Source organism: Rhopalosiphum padi, unplaced genomic scaffold (assembly GCF_020882245.1).
Source record: "Rhopalosiphum padi isolate XX-2018 unplaced genomic scaffold, ASM2088224v1 scaffold1, whole genome shotgun sequence".
Classification (NCBI taxonomy): domain Eukaryota; kingdom Metazoa; phylum Arthropoda; class Insecta; order Hemiptera; family Aphididae; genus Rhopalosiphum; species Rhopalosiphum padi.
In genome coordinates this window covers 11,950,809-11,967,702 of record NW_026869996.1, presented here as the reverse complement: position 1 = coordinate 11,967,702, position 16,894 = coordinate 11,950,809, and the positions used below count along the sequence as shown (strand labels likewise).

General features: G+C 23.3%; 1 long non-coding RNA gene across 1 annotated transcript; it reads left to right on the top strand.

The window, feature by feature from the left end:
• The first annotated feature begins 10,067 nt into the window (after positions 1-10,067).
• On the top strand, positions 10,068-13,315 carry LOC132931292 (uncharacterized). The gene is made up of 4 exons (XR_009662434.1): positions 10,068-10,202; positions 10,993-11,122; positions 11,414-11,541; positions 13,094-13,315. It is a non-coding gene; the product is annotated as an uncharacterized LOC132931292 (long non-coding RNA).
• Positions 13,316-16,894: the final 3,579 nt, after the last annotated feature.

Sequence of the window (16,894 nt, the reverse complement as noted above, 5' to 3'; positions counted from 1 at the left end):
CTGACCATAATATTAAGAAAATGATTCTAATTTTTTATTATTAACTTGCATACTTCTCATTTAAGCAAATACTTCATTAAAAATATAAAACATGAATTTATATGATAATTTTGACGAATATTAAATATTTATTTTTTGATCTGCTTATAAATCAAACAATTCTCAAGATAATCTCTTGAAGCCTGGACCACTATATTAAGAAGATGATTCTAATTTGTTATTATTAACTTGCATACATCTCATTTAAGCAGATACTTCATTAAAACTATAAAACATGAATTTATATGATAATTTTGACGAATATTAAATATTTATTTTTTGATCTGCTTATAAAACAAACAATTATCAAGTTAATCGCTTGAAACCTGGACCATTATATTAAGAAAATGATTCTAATTTATTATTAATTACTTTCATACATCTCATTTAATCAGATTCTTCATTAAAACTATAAAACATGAATTTATATGATAATTTTGACGAATATTAAATATTTATTTTTTGATCTGCTTATAAAACAAACAATTATCAAGATAATCTCTTGAAACCTGGACTACTATATTAAGAAAATGATTCTGATTTGTTATTATTAACTTGCATACATCTCATTTAAGCAGATACTTCATTAAAACTATAAAACATGATTGTATATGATAATTTTGATGAATAATATACATTTATTTTTTGAACTGCTTATAAAGCACTGAGTTATCGAGTCATTCTCCAATTATTATATTTTTTTAGATGCAAATACAGCAGATCACTCAAGGGATGTTGAAACATTATTTGGTATTCAAACAACTCTGGAAAAGTATGAACATCCAATTTTGAAAATGAACTAACGAATACTGATTATAATGAATTTATGCAATTTACATGTAATGGTTATTAGGTATAGTTGATAGAAAATTAATAGCAATGTATCTAAAAGTTACTCAAATGCTTCCCTGACCATAATATTAAGAAAATGATTCTAATTTTTTATTATTAACTTGCATACTTCTCATTTAAGCAAATACTTCATTAAAAATATAAAACATGAATTTATATGATAATTTTGACGAATATTAAATATTTATTTTTTGATCTGCTTATAAATCAAACAATTCTCAAGATAATCTCTTGAAGCCTGGACCACTATATTAAGAAGATGATTCTAATTTGTTATTATTAACTTGCATACATCTCATTTAAGCAGATACTTCATTAAAACTATAAAACATGAATTTATATGATAATTTTGACGAATATTAAATATTTATTTTTTGATCTGCTTATAAAACACACAATTCTCAAGTTAATCTCTTGAAACCTGGACCACTATATTAAGAAAATGATTCTAAGTTTTTATTAACAACTTGCATACATTTTATTTAATCAGATTTTTCATTAAAACTATAAAACATGATTTTATATGATAATTTTGACGTATATTAAAAATTTATTTTTTGATCTGCTTATAAAACAAACAATTATCAAGTTAATCTCTTGAAACCTGGACCACTATATTAAGAAAATGATTCTAAATTGTTATTAATAACTTGCATACATCTCATTTAAGCAGATACTTCATTAAAACTATAAAACATGATTTTATATGATAATTTTGACGAATATTAAATATTTATGTTTGATCTGCTTATAAAACAAACAATTATCAAGTTAATCTCTTGAAACCTGGACCACTATATTAAGAAAATGATTCTGATTTGTTATTATTAACTTGCATACATCTCATTTAAGCAGATACTTCATTAAAACTATAAAACATGATTTTATATGATAATTTTGACGAATATTAAAAATTCATGTTTTAAACTGCTTATAAAGCACTGAGTTATCGAGTCATTTTCCAATTATTATATTTATTTAACTGGATAAATTTTTTTAGATGCAAATACAGCAGATCACTCAAGGGATGCTGAAACATTATTTGATATTCAAACAACTCTGGAAAAGTATGAACATCCAATTTTGAAAATAAACTAAAAGATACTGATTATAAAGAATTTATGCAATGTACGTGTAATGGTTATTAGGTATAGTTGATAGAAAATTAATAGCAATGTAACTAAAAGTTACTCAAATGCTTCCCTGACCATAATATTAAGAAAATGATTCTGATTTATTATTATTAACTTTCATACATCTCATTTAAGCAGATTTTTCATAAACACTATAAAACATGATTTTATATGATAATTTTGATGAATAATATACAATTATTTTTTGAACTGCTTATAAAACACACAATTCTCAAGTTAATCTCTTGAAACCTGGACCATTATATTAAGAAAATGATTCTAATTTGTTATTATTAACTTGCATACATCTCATTTAAGCAGATTTTTCATAAACACTATAAAACATGATTTTATATGATAATTTTGATAAATAATATACATTTATTTTTTGATCTGCTTATAAAACAAACAATTCTCAAGATAATCTCTTGAAACCTGGACTACTATATTAAGAAAATGATTCTAATTTGTTATTATTAACTTGCATACATCTCATTTAAGCAGATACTTCATTAAAACTATAAAACATGATTTTATATGATAATTTTGACGAATATTAAATATTTATTTTTTGATCTGCTTATAAAACAAACAATTCTCAAGATAATCTCTTGAAACCTGGACCATTATATTAAGAAAATGATTCTAATTTGTTATTATTATTAACTTGCATACATCTCATTTAAGCAATTTTTCATAAACACTATAAAACATGATTTTATATGATAATTTTGATAAATAATATACATTTATTTTTTGATCTGCTTATAAAACAAACAATTCTCAAGATAATCTCTTGAAACCTGGACCATTATATTAAGAAAATGATTCTAATTTGTTATTATTAACTTGCATACATCTCATTTAAGCAGATACTTCATTAAAACTATAAAACATGATTGTATATGATAATTTTGATGAATAATATACATTTATTTTTTGAACTGCTTATAAAGCACTGAGTTATCGAGTCATTCTCCAATTATTATATTTTTTTAGATGCAAATACAGCAGATCACTCAAGGGATGCTGAAACATTTTTTGGTATTCAAACAACTCTGGAAAAGTATGAACATCCAATTTTGAAAATGAACTAAAAGATACTGATTATAAAGAATTTATGCAATGTACGTGTAATGGTTATTAGGTATAGTTGATAGAAAATTAATAGCAATGTAACTAAAAGTTACTCAAATGCTTCCCTGACCATAATATTAAGAAAATGATTCTGATTTATTATTATTAACTTTCATACATCTCATTTAAGCAGATTTTTCATAAACACTATAAAACATGATTTTATATGATAATTTTGATGAATAATATACAATTATTTTTTGAACTGCTTATAAAACACACAATTCTCAAGATAATCTCTTGAAACCTGGACCACTATATTAAGAAAATGATTCTAATTTGTTATTATTAACTTACATACATCTCATTTAAGCAGATACTTCATTAAAACTATAAATCATGATTTTATATGATAATTTTGACGAATATTAAAAATTCATGTTTTAAACTGCTTATAAAGCACTGAGTTATCGAGTCATTCTCCAATTATTATATTTTTTTAGATGCAAATACAGCAGATCACTCAAGGGATGTTGAAACATTATTTGGTATTCAAACAACCCTGGAAAAGTATGAACATCCAATTTTGAAAATGAACTAACGAATACTGATTATAATGAATTTATGCAATTTACATGTAATGGTTATTAGGTATAGTTGATAGAAAATTAATAGCAATGTATCTAAAAGTTACTCAAATGCTTCCCTGACCATAATATTAAGAAAATGATTCTAATTTTTTATTATTAACTTGCATACTTCTCATTTAAGCAAATACTTCATTAAAAATATAAAACATGAATTTATATGATAATTTTGACGAATATTAAATATTTATTTTTTGATCTGCTTATAAATGAAACAATTCTCAAGATAATCTCTTGAAGCCTGGACCACTATATTAAGAAGATGATTCTAATTTGTTATTATTAACTTGCATACATTTCATTTAAGCAGATACTTCATTAAAACTATAAAACATGATTGTATATGATAATTTTGATGAATAATATACATTTATTTTTTGAACTGCTTATAAAGCACTGAGTTATCGAGTCATTCTCCAATTATTATATTTTTTTAGATGCAAATACAGCAGATCACTCAAGGGATGCTAAAACATTTTTTGGTATTCAAACAACTCTGGAAAAGTATGAACATCCAATTTTGAAAATGAACTAAAAGATACTGATTATAAAGAATTTATGCAATGTACGTGTAATGGTTATTAGGTATAGTTGATAGAAAATTAATAGCAATGTAACTAAAAGTTACTCAAATGCTTCCCTGACCATAATATTAAGAAAATGATTCTGATTTATTATTATTAACTTTCATACATCTCATTTAAGCAGATTTTTCATAAACACTATAAAACATGATTTTATATGATAATTTTGATGAATAATATACAATTATTTTTTGAACTGCTTATAAAACACACAATTCTCAAGTTAATCTCTTGAAACCTGGACCATTATATTAAGAAAATGATTCTGATTTATTATTATTAACTTTCATACATCTCATTTAAGCAGATTTTTCATAAACACTATAAAACATGATTTTATATGATAATTTTGATAAATAATATACATTTATTTTTTGATCTGCTTATAAAACAAACAATTCTCAAGATAATCTCTTGAAGCCTGGACCACTATATTAAGAAGATGATTCTAATTTGTTATTATTAACTTGCATACATCTCATTTAAGCAGATACTTCATTAAAACTATAAAACATGATTTTATATGATAATTTTGACGAATATTAAATATTTATTTTTTGATCTGCTTATAAAACAAACAATTCTCAAGATAATCTCTTGAAACCTGGACTACTATATTAAGAAAATGATTCTGATTTGTTATTATTAACTTGCATACATCTCATTTAAGCAGATACTTCATTAAAACTATAAAACATGATTGTATATGATAATTTTGATGAATAATATACATTTATTTTTTGAACTGCTTATAAAGCACTGAGTTATCGAGTCATTCTCCAATTATTATATTTTTTTAGATGCAAATACAGCAGATCACTCAAGGGATGTTGAAACATTATTTGGTATTCAAACAACTCTGGAAAAGTATGAACATCCAATTTTGAAAATGAACTAACGAATACTGATTATAATGAATTTATGCAATTTACATGTAATGGTTATTAGGTATAGTTGATAGAAAATTAATAGCAATGTATCTAAAAGTTACTCAAATGCTTCCCTGACCATAATATTAAGAAAATGATTCTAATTTTTTATTATTAACTTGCATACTTCTCATTTAAGCAAATACTTCATTAAAAATATAAAACATGAATTTATATGATAATTTTGACGAATATTAAATATTTATTTTTTGATCTGCTTATAAATCAAACAATTCTCAAGATAATCTCTTGAAGCCTGGACCACTATATTAAGAAGATGATTCTAATTTGTTATTATTAACTTGCATACATCTCATTTAAGCAGATACTTCATTAAAACTATAAAACATGAATTTATATGATAATTTTGACGAATATTAAATATTTATTTTTTGATCTGCTTATAAAACAAACAATTATCAAGTTAATCGCTTGAAACCTGGACCATTATATTAAGAAAATGATTCTAATTTATTATTAATTACTTTCATACATCTCATTTAATCAGATTCTTCATTAAAACTATAAAACATGAATTTATATGATAATTTTGACGAATAATATACATTTATTTTTTGAACTGCTTATAAAGCACTGAGTTATCGAGTCATTCTCCAATTATTATATTTTTTTAGATGCAAATACAGCAGATCACTCAAGGGATGTTGAAACATTATTTGGTATTCAAACAACTCTGGAAAAGTATGAACATCCAATTTTGAAAATGAACTAACGAATACTGATTATAATGAATTTATGCAATTTACATGTAATGGTTATTAGGTATAGTTGATAGAAAATTAATAGCAATGTATCTAAAAGTTACTCAAATGCTTCCCTGACCATAATATTAAGAAAATGATTCTAATTTTTTATTATTAACTTGCATACTTCTCATTTAAGCAAATACTTCATTAAAAATATAAAACATGAATTTATATGATAATTTTGACGAATATTAAATATTTATTTTTTGATCTGCTTATAAATCAAACAATTCTCAAGATAATCTCTTGAAGCCTGGACCACTATATTAAGAAGATGATTCTAATTTGTTATTATTAACTTGCATACATCTCATTTAAGCAGATACTTCATTAAAACTATAAAACATGAATTTATATGATAATTTTGACGAATATTAAATATTTATTTTTTGATCTGCTTATAAAACAAACAATTATCAAGTTAATCGCTTGAAACCTGGACCATTATATTAAGAAAATGATTCTAATTTATTATTAATTACTTTCATACATCTCATTTAATCAGATTCTTCATTAAAACTATAAAACATGAATTTATATGATAATTTTGACGAATATTAAATATTTATTTTTTGATCTGCTTATAAAACAAACAATTATCAAGATAATCTCTTGAAACCTGGACTACTATATTAAGAAAATGATTCTGATTTGTTATTATTAACTTGCATACATCTCATTTAAGCAGATACTTCATTAAAACTATAAAACATGATTGTATATGATAATTTTGATGAATAATATACATTTATTTTTTGAACTGCTTATAAAGCACTGAGTTATCGAGTCATTCTCCAATTATTATATTTTTTTAGATGCAAATACAGCAGATCACTCAAGGGATGTTGAAACATTATTTGGTATTCAAACAACTCTGGAAAAGTATGAACATCCAATTTTGAAAATGAACTAACGAATACTGATTATAATGAATTTATGCAATTTACATGTAATGGTTATTAGGTATAGTTGATAGAAAATTAATAGCAATGTATCTAAAAGTTACTCAAATGCTTCCCTGACCATAATATTAAGAAAATGATTCTAATTTTTTATTATTAACTTGCATACTTCTCATTTAAGCAAATACTTCATTAAAAATATAAAACATGAATTTATATGATAATTTTGACGAATATTAAATATTTATTTTTTGATCTGCTTATAAATCAAACAATTCTCAAGATAATCTCTTGAAGCCTGGACCACTATATTAAGAAGATGATTCTAATTTGTTATTATTAACTTGCATACATCTCATTTAAGCAGATACTTCATTAAAACTATAAAACATGAATTTATATGATAATTTTGACGAATATTAAATATTTATTTTTTGATCTGCTTATAAAACAAACAATTATCAAGTTAATCGCTTGAAACCTGGACCATTATATTAAGAAAATGATTCTAATTTATTATTAATTACTTTCATACATCTCATTTAATCAGATTCTTCATTAAAACTATAAAACATGAATTTATATGATAATTTTGACGAATATTAAATATTTATTTTTTGATCTGCTTATAAAACAAACAATTATCAAGTTAATCGCTTGAAACCTGGACCATTATATTAAGAAAATGATTCTAATTTATTATTATTAACTTTTATACATCTCATTTAATCAGATTCTTCATTAAAACTATAAAACATGAATTTATATGATAATTTTGACGAATATTAAATATTTATTTTTTGATCTGCTTATAAAACAAACAATTATCAAGTTAATCTCTTGAAGCCTGGACCACTATATTAAGAAAATGATTCTAATTTGTTATTATTAACTTGCATACATCTCATTTAAGCAGATACTTCATTAAAACTATAAAACATGATTGTATATGATAATTTTGATGAATAATATACATTTATTTTTTGAACTGCTTATAAAGCACTGAGTTATCGAGTCATTCTCCAATTATTATATTTTTTTAGATGCAAATACAGCAGATCACTCAAGGGATGCTGAAACATTATTTGGTATTCAAACAACTCTGGAAAAGTATGAACATCCAATTTTGAAAATGAACTAAAAGATACTGATTATAAAGAATTTATGCAATGTACGTGTAATGGTTATTAGGTATAGTTGATAGAAAATTAATAGCAATGTAACTAAAAGTTATTCAAATGCTTCCCTGACCATAATATTAAGAAAATGATTCTGATTTATTATTATTAACTTTCATACATCTCATTTAAGCAGATTTTTCATAAACACTATAAAACATGATTTTATATGATAATTTTGATGAATAATATACATTTATTTTTTGAACTGCTTATAAAACACACAATTCTCAAGTTAATCTCTTGAAACCTGGACCATTATATTATGAAGATGATTCTAATTTGTTATTATTAACTTGCATACATCTCATTTAAGCAGATACTTCATTAAAACTATAAAACATGATTTTATATGATAATTTTGATGAATAATATACATTTATTTTTTGATCTGCTTATAAAACAAACAATTCTCAAGATAATCTCTTGAAGCCTGGACCACTATATTAAGAAGATGATTCTAATTTGTTATTATTAACTTGCATACATCTCATTTAAGCAGATACTTCATTAAAACTATAAAACATGATTTTATATGATAATTTTGACGAATATTAAATATTTATTTTTTGATCTGCTTATAAAACAAACAATTCTCAAGATAATCTCTTGAAACCTTGACCATTATATTAAGAAAATGATTCTAATTTGTTATTATTAACTTGCATACATCTCATTTAAGCAGATACTTCATTAAAACTATAAAACATGATTTTATATGATAATTTTGATGAATAATATACATTTATTTTTTGATCTGCTTATAAAACAAACAATTCTCAAGATAATCTCTTGAAGCCTGGACCACTATATTAAGAAGATGATTCTAATTTGTTATTATTAACTTGCATACATCTCATTTAAGCAGATTTTTCATAAACACTATAAAACATGATTTTATATGATAATTTTGATGAATAATATACATTTATTTTTTGATTTGCTTATAAAACAAACAATTCTCAAGATAATCTCTTGAAGCCTGGACCACTATATTAAGAAGATGATTCTAATTTGTTATTATTAACTTGCATACATCTCATTTAAGCAGATACTTCATTAAAACTATAAAACATGATTTTATATGATAATTTTGACGAATATTAAATATTCATGTTTTAAACTGCTTATAAAGCACTGAGTTATCGAGTCATTTTCCAATTATTATATTTATTTAACTGGATAAATTTTTTTAGATGCAAATACAGCAGATCACTCAAGGGATGCTGAAACATTATTTGATATTCAAACAACTCTGGAAAAGTATGAACATCCAATTTTGAAAATGAACTAAAAGATACTGATTATAAAGAATTTATGCAATGTACGTGTAATGGTTATTAGGTATAGTTGATAGAAAATTAATAGCAATGTATCTAAAAGTTACTCAAATGCTTCCCTGACCATAATATTAAGAAAATGATTCTGATTTATTATTATTAACATTCATACATCTCATTTAAGCAGATTTTTCATAAACACTATAAAACATGATTTTATATGATAATTTTGATGAATAATATACATTTATTTTTTGAACTGCTTATAAAACACACAATTCTCAAGTTAATCTCTTGAAACCTTGACCATTATATTAAGAAAATGATTCTAATTTGTTATTATTAACTTGCATACATCTCATTTAAGCAGATACTTCATTAAAACTATAAAACATGATTCTATATGATAATTTTGACGAATATTAAATATTTATTTTTTGATCTGCTTATAAAACAAACAATTCTCAAGATAATCTCTTGAAACCTAGACCACTATATTAAGAAAATGATTCTTATTTGTTATTAATAACTTGCATACATCTCATTTAAGCAGATACTTCATTAAAACTATAAATCATGATTTTATATGATAATTTTGACGAATATTAAAAATTCATGTTTTAAACTGCTTATAAAGCACTGAGTTATCGAGTCATTCTCCAATTATTATATTTTTTTAGATGCAAATACAGCAGATCACTCAAGGGATGCTGAAACATTATTTGGTATTCAAACAACTCTGGAAAAGTATGAACATCCAATTTTGAAAATGAACTAACGAATACTGATTATAATGAATTTATGCAAATTACATGTAATGGTTATTGAATATAATTTATAGAATATTAATATAATGATACAATAGATATTTGTTAATAAAGTAAATAAATGATTATTAAACACCTGAGAACTTTTAATTTTCATTCTTAAAATTTGTCTTAGCTATAAAAATCATTTTATTTTTATTACATTTATATGATAATTTTGTTGAATATAACAAATTCATACATTTAACTGCTTATAAAATATTTTATTCTCAAGTACGTGTTTTGAAACCTTGACTGTTATATTATGAAAATTATTCCATTTTATCATTTATAACTTTCATATGTTTTGTTTAACCAGATACTTTTACTTCATAAGAACTTTAACAAATTATTTTATATGTTAATTTTGACGAATTATACAATTCATATTTTTTTCGTATTGAACGGAAGAAAATTTAAGTTATTGTTCGAGTGTATTATTTAGTTACATTTATTTTACATTCAAATTCAATAAAATAATTTGGTAGATTTGTACTATCTTTTATGGCTTATCATAATTATTATTTCTTATCATCAGTTATAAGATTATATTTCATATCACTTTGCTGTTTTACAATCGTATTTGCATTTAAGTTTTAAATGAAAATTGTTTTTAAATATTTTGTATTAAGAATAAAGTTGTTCAGATAGTTATTGTTTGATTGTTTCCGTTACTGACTTATTCAGTATTTTCCAAATACTAGTTATCATATAAAGATTTTCGTTCTAATTATGGTGTGTAGTAGTGACATTGTTTACTCCAACTATACGCATATTTAACTGACTACAATATTTCAGATTGCAATACAGCAGACAATGAAAGCCATGGTGAGACATGAATTCGCGATTCTATCAGTTTGGAAAATATAAACATCCTATGTTGAAAATGGACTAGAAGATACTGATAATAATAATTGTTTTATTCAACGTACGTGTAGAGCTTATAATAGAATATAATTTATAGGAAATTAATAGTTATGTAACAAAATGTTAATGTTATGAAATCCTGACAATAGGACTAAGTAAATGATACTTATTTACTATAATTAACTTTCATACAATTCATTTAACTTGATACTTCATAAACACTAAAAAACATGATTTTATATGATCATTTTGACGAATATCAAAAATTCATGTTTTAAACTGCTTATAAAGCACTGAGTTATCGAGTCATTCTCCAATTATTATATTTATTTAACTGGATAAATTTTTTAAGATGCAAATACAGCAGATCACTCAAGGGATGCTGAAACATTATTTGGTATTCAAACAACTCTGGAAAAGTATGAACATCCAATTTTGAAAATGAACTAACGAATACTGATTATAAAGAATTTATGCAATGTACGTGTAATGGTTATTAGGTATAGTTGATAGAAAATTAATAGCAATGTATCTAAAAGTTACTCAAATGCTTCCCTGACCATAATATTAAGAAAATGATTCTAATTTTTTATTATTAACTTGCATACATCTCATTTAAGCAGATACTTCATTAAAACTATAAAACATGATTGTATATGATAATTTTGAAGAATAATATACATTTATTTTTTGAACTGCTTATAAAACATACAATTATCAAGTTAATCGCTTGAAACCTGGACCATTATATTAAGAAAATGATTCTAATTTATTATTATTAACTTTCATACATCTCATTTAATCAGATACTTCATTAAAACTATAAAACATGATTGTATATGATAATTTTGAAGAATAATATACATTTATTTTTTGAACTGCTTATAAAACATACAATTATCAAGTTAATCTCTTGAAACCTGGACCATTATATTAAGAAAATGATTCTAATTTGATATTATTAACTTGCATACATCTCATTTAAGCAGATACTTCATTTAAACTATAAAACATGATTTTATATGATAATTTTGACGAATATTAAATATTTATTTTTTGATCTGCTTATAAAACAAAAAATTCTCAAGATAATCTCTTGAAGCCTGGACCACTATATTAAGAAAATGATTCTGATTTATTATTATTAACTTTCATACATCTCATTTAAGCAGATTTTTCATAAACACTATAAAACATGATTTTATATGATAATTTTGATGAATAATATACAATTATTTTTTGAACTGCTTATAAAACACATAATTCTCAAGTTAATCTCTTGAAACCTGGACCATTATATTAAGAAAATGATTCTAATTTGTTATTATTAACTTGCATACATCTCATTTAAGCAATTTTTCATAAACACTATAAAACATGATTTTATATGATAATTTTGATAAATAATATACATTTATTTTTTGATCTGCTTATAAAACAAACAATTCTCAAGATAATCTCTGGAAGCCTGGACCACTATATTAAGAAGATGATTCTAATTTGTTATTATTAACTTGCATACATCTCATTTAAGCAGATACTTCATTAAAACTATAAAACATGATTTTATATGATAATTTTGACGAATATTAAATATTTATTTTTTGATCTGCTTATAAAACAAACAATTCTCAAGATAATCTCTTGAAACCTGGACCATTATATTAAGAAAATGAGTCTAATTTGTTATTATTATTAACTTGCATACATCTCATTTAAGCAATTTTTCATAAACACTATAAAACATGATTTTATATGATAATTTTGATAAATAATATACATTTATTTTTTGATCTGCTTATAAAACAAACAATTCTCAAGATAATCTCTTGAAACCTGGACCATTATATTAAGAAAATGATTCTAATTTGTTATTATTAACTTGCATACATCTCATTTAAGCAGATACTTCATTAAAACTATAAAACATGATTGTATATGATAATTTTGATGAATAATATACATTTATTTTTTGAACTGCTTATAAAGCACTGAGTTATCGAGTCATTCTCCAATTATTATATTTTTTTAGATGCAAATACAGCAGATCACTCAAGGGATGCTGAAACATTTTTTGGTATTCAAACAACTCTGGAAAAGTATGAACATCCAATTTTGAAAATGAACTAAAAGATACTGATTATAAAGAATTTATGCAATGTACGTGTAATGGTTATTAGGTATAGTTGATAGAAAATTAATAGCAATGTAACTAAAAGTTACTCAAATGCTTCCCTGACCATAATATTAAGAAAATGATTCTGATTTATTATTATTAACTTTCATACATCTCATTTAAGCAGATTTTTCATAAACACTATAAAACATGATTTTATATGATAATTTTGATGAATAATATACAATTATTTTTTGAACTGCTTATAAAACACACAATTCTCAAGATAATCTCTTGAAACCTGGACCACTATATTAAGAAAATGATTCTAATTTGTTATTATTAACTTACATACATCTCATTTAAGCAGATACTTCATTAAAACTATAAATCATGATTTTATATGATAATTTTGACGAATATTAAAAATTCATGTTTTAAACTGCTTATAAAGCACTGAGTTATCGAGTCATTCTCCAATTATTATATTTTTTTAGATGCAAATACAGCAGATCACTCAAGGGATGTTGAAACATTATTTGGTATTCAAACAACTCTGGAAAAGTATGAACATCCAATTTTGAAAATGAACTAACGAATACTGATTATAATGAATTTATGCAATTTACATGTAATGGTTATTAGGTATAGTTGATAGAAAATTAATAGCAATGTATCTAAAAGTTACTCAAATGCTTCCCTGACCATAATATTAAGAAAATGATTCTAATTTTTTATTATTAACTTGCATACTTCTCATTTAAGCAAATACTTCATTAAAAATATAAAACATGAATTTATATGATAATTTTGACGAATATTAAATATTTATTTTTTGATCTGCTTATAAATGAAACAATTCTCAAGATAATCTCTTGAAGCCTGGACCACTATATTAAGAAGATGATTCTAATTTGTTATTATTAACTTGCATACATCTCATTTAAGCAGATACTTCATTAAAACTATAAAACATGAATTTATATGATAATTTTGACGAATATTAAATATTTATTTTTTGATCTGCTTATAAAACAAACAATTATCAAGTTAATCGCTTGAAACCTGGACCATTATATTAAGAAAATGATTCTAATTTATTATTAATTACTTTCATACATCTCATTTAATCAGATTCTTCATTAAAACTATAAAACATGAATTTATATGATAATTTTGACGAATATTAAATATTTATTTTTTGATCTGCTTATAAAACAAACAATTATCAAGTTAATCGCTTGAAACCTGGACCATTATATTAAGAAAATGATTCTAATTTATTATTATTAACTTTTATACATCTCATTTAATCAGATTCTTCATTAAAACTATAAAACATGAATTTATATGATAATTTTGACGAATATTAAATATTTATTTTTTGATCTGCTTATAAAACAAACAATTATCAAGTTAATCTCTTGAAGCCTGGACCACTATATTAAGAAAATGATTCTAATTTGTTATTATTAACTTGCATACATCTCATTTAAGCAGATACTTCATTAAAACTATAAAACATGATTGTATATGATAATTTTGATGAATAATATACATTTATTTTTTGAACTGCTTATAAAGCACTGAGTTATCGAGTCATTCTCCAATTATTATATTTTTTTAGATGCAAATACAGCAGATCACTCAAGGGATGCTGAAACATTATTTGGTATTCAAACAACTCTGGAAAAGTATGAACATCCAATTTTGAAAATGAACTAAAAGATACTGATTATAAAGAATTTATGCAATGTACGTGTAATGGTTATTAGGTATAGTTGATAGAAAATTAATAGCAATGTAACTAAAAGTTACTCAAATGCTTCCCTGACCATAATATTAAGAAAATGATTCTGATTTATTATTATTAACTTTCATACATCTCATTTAAGCAGATTTTTCATAAACACTATAAAACATGATTTTATATGATAATTTTGATGAATAATATACATTTATTTTTTGAACTGCTTATAAAACACACAATTCTCAAGTTAATCTCTTGAAACCTGGACCATTATATTATGAAGATGATTCTAATTTGTTATTATTAACTTGCATACATCTCATTTAAGCAGATACTTCATTAAAACTATAAAACATGATTTTATATGATAATTTTGATGAATAATATACATTTATTTTTTGATCTGCTTATAAAACAAACAATTCTCAAGATAATCTCTTGAAGCCTGGACCACTATATTAAGAAGATGATTCTAATTTGTTATTATTAACTTGCATACATCTCATTTAAGCAGATACTTCATTAAAACTATAAAACATGATTTTATATGATAATTTTGACGAATATTAAATATTTATTTTTTGATCTGCTTATAAAACAAACAATTCTCAAGATAATCTCTTGAAACCTTGACCATTATATTAAGAAAATGATTCTAATTTGTTATTATTAACTTGCATACATCTCATTTAAGCAGATACTTCATTAAAACTATAAAACATGATTTTATATGATAATTTTGATGAATAATATACATTTATTTTTTGATCTGCTTATAAAACAAACAATTCTCAAGATAATCTCTTGAAGCCTGGACCACTATATTAAGAAGATGATTCTAATTTGTTATTATTAACTTGCATACATCTCATTTAAGCAGATTTTTCATAAACACTATAAAACATGATTTTATATAATAATTTTGATGAATAATATACATTTATTTTTTGATTTGCTTATAAAACAAACAATTCTCAAGATAATCTCTTGAAGCCTGGACCACTATATTAAGAAGATGATTCTAATTTGTTATTATTAACTTGCATACATCTCATTTAAGCAGATACTTCATTAAAACTATAAAACATGATTTTATATGATAATTTTGACGAATATTAAATATTCATGTTTTAAACTGCTTATAAAGCACTGAGTTATCGAGTCATTTTCCAATTATTATATTTATTTAACTGGATAAATTTTTTTAGATGCAAATACAGCAGATCACTCAAGGGATGCTGAAACATTATTTGATATTCAAACAACTCTGGAAAAGTATGAACATCCAATTTTGAAAATGAACTAAAAGATACTGATTATAAAGAATTTATGCAATGTACGTGTAATGGTTATTAGGTATAGTTGATAGAAAATTAATAGCAATGTATCTAAAAGTTACTCAAATGCTTCCCTGACCATAATATTAAGAAAATGATTCTGATTTATTATTATTAACATTCATACATCTCATTTAAGCAGATTTTTCATAAACACTATAAAACATGATTTTATATGATAATTTTGATGAATAATATACATTTATTTTTTGAACTGCTTATAAAACACACAATTCTCAAGTTAATCTCTTGAAACCTTGACCATTATATTAAGAAAATGATTCTAATTTGTTATTATTAACTTGCATACATCTCATTTAAGCAGATACTTCATTAAAACTATAAAACATGATTCTATATGATAATTTTGACGAATATTAAATATTTATTTTTTGATCTGCTTATAAAACAAACAATTCTCAAGATAATCTCTTGAAACCTAGACCACTATATTAAGAAAATGATTCTTATTTGTTATTAATAACTTGCATACATCTCATTTAAGCAGATACTTCATTAAAACTATAAATCATGATTTTATATGATAATTTTGACGAATATTAAAAATTCATGTTTTAAACTGCTTATAAAGCACTGAGTTATCGAGTCATTCTCCAATTATTATATTTT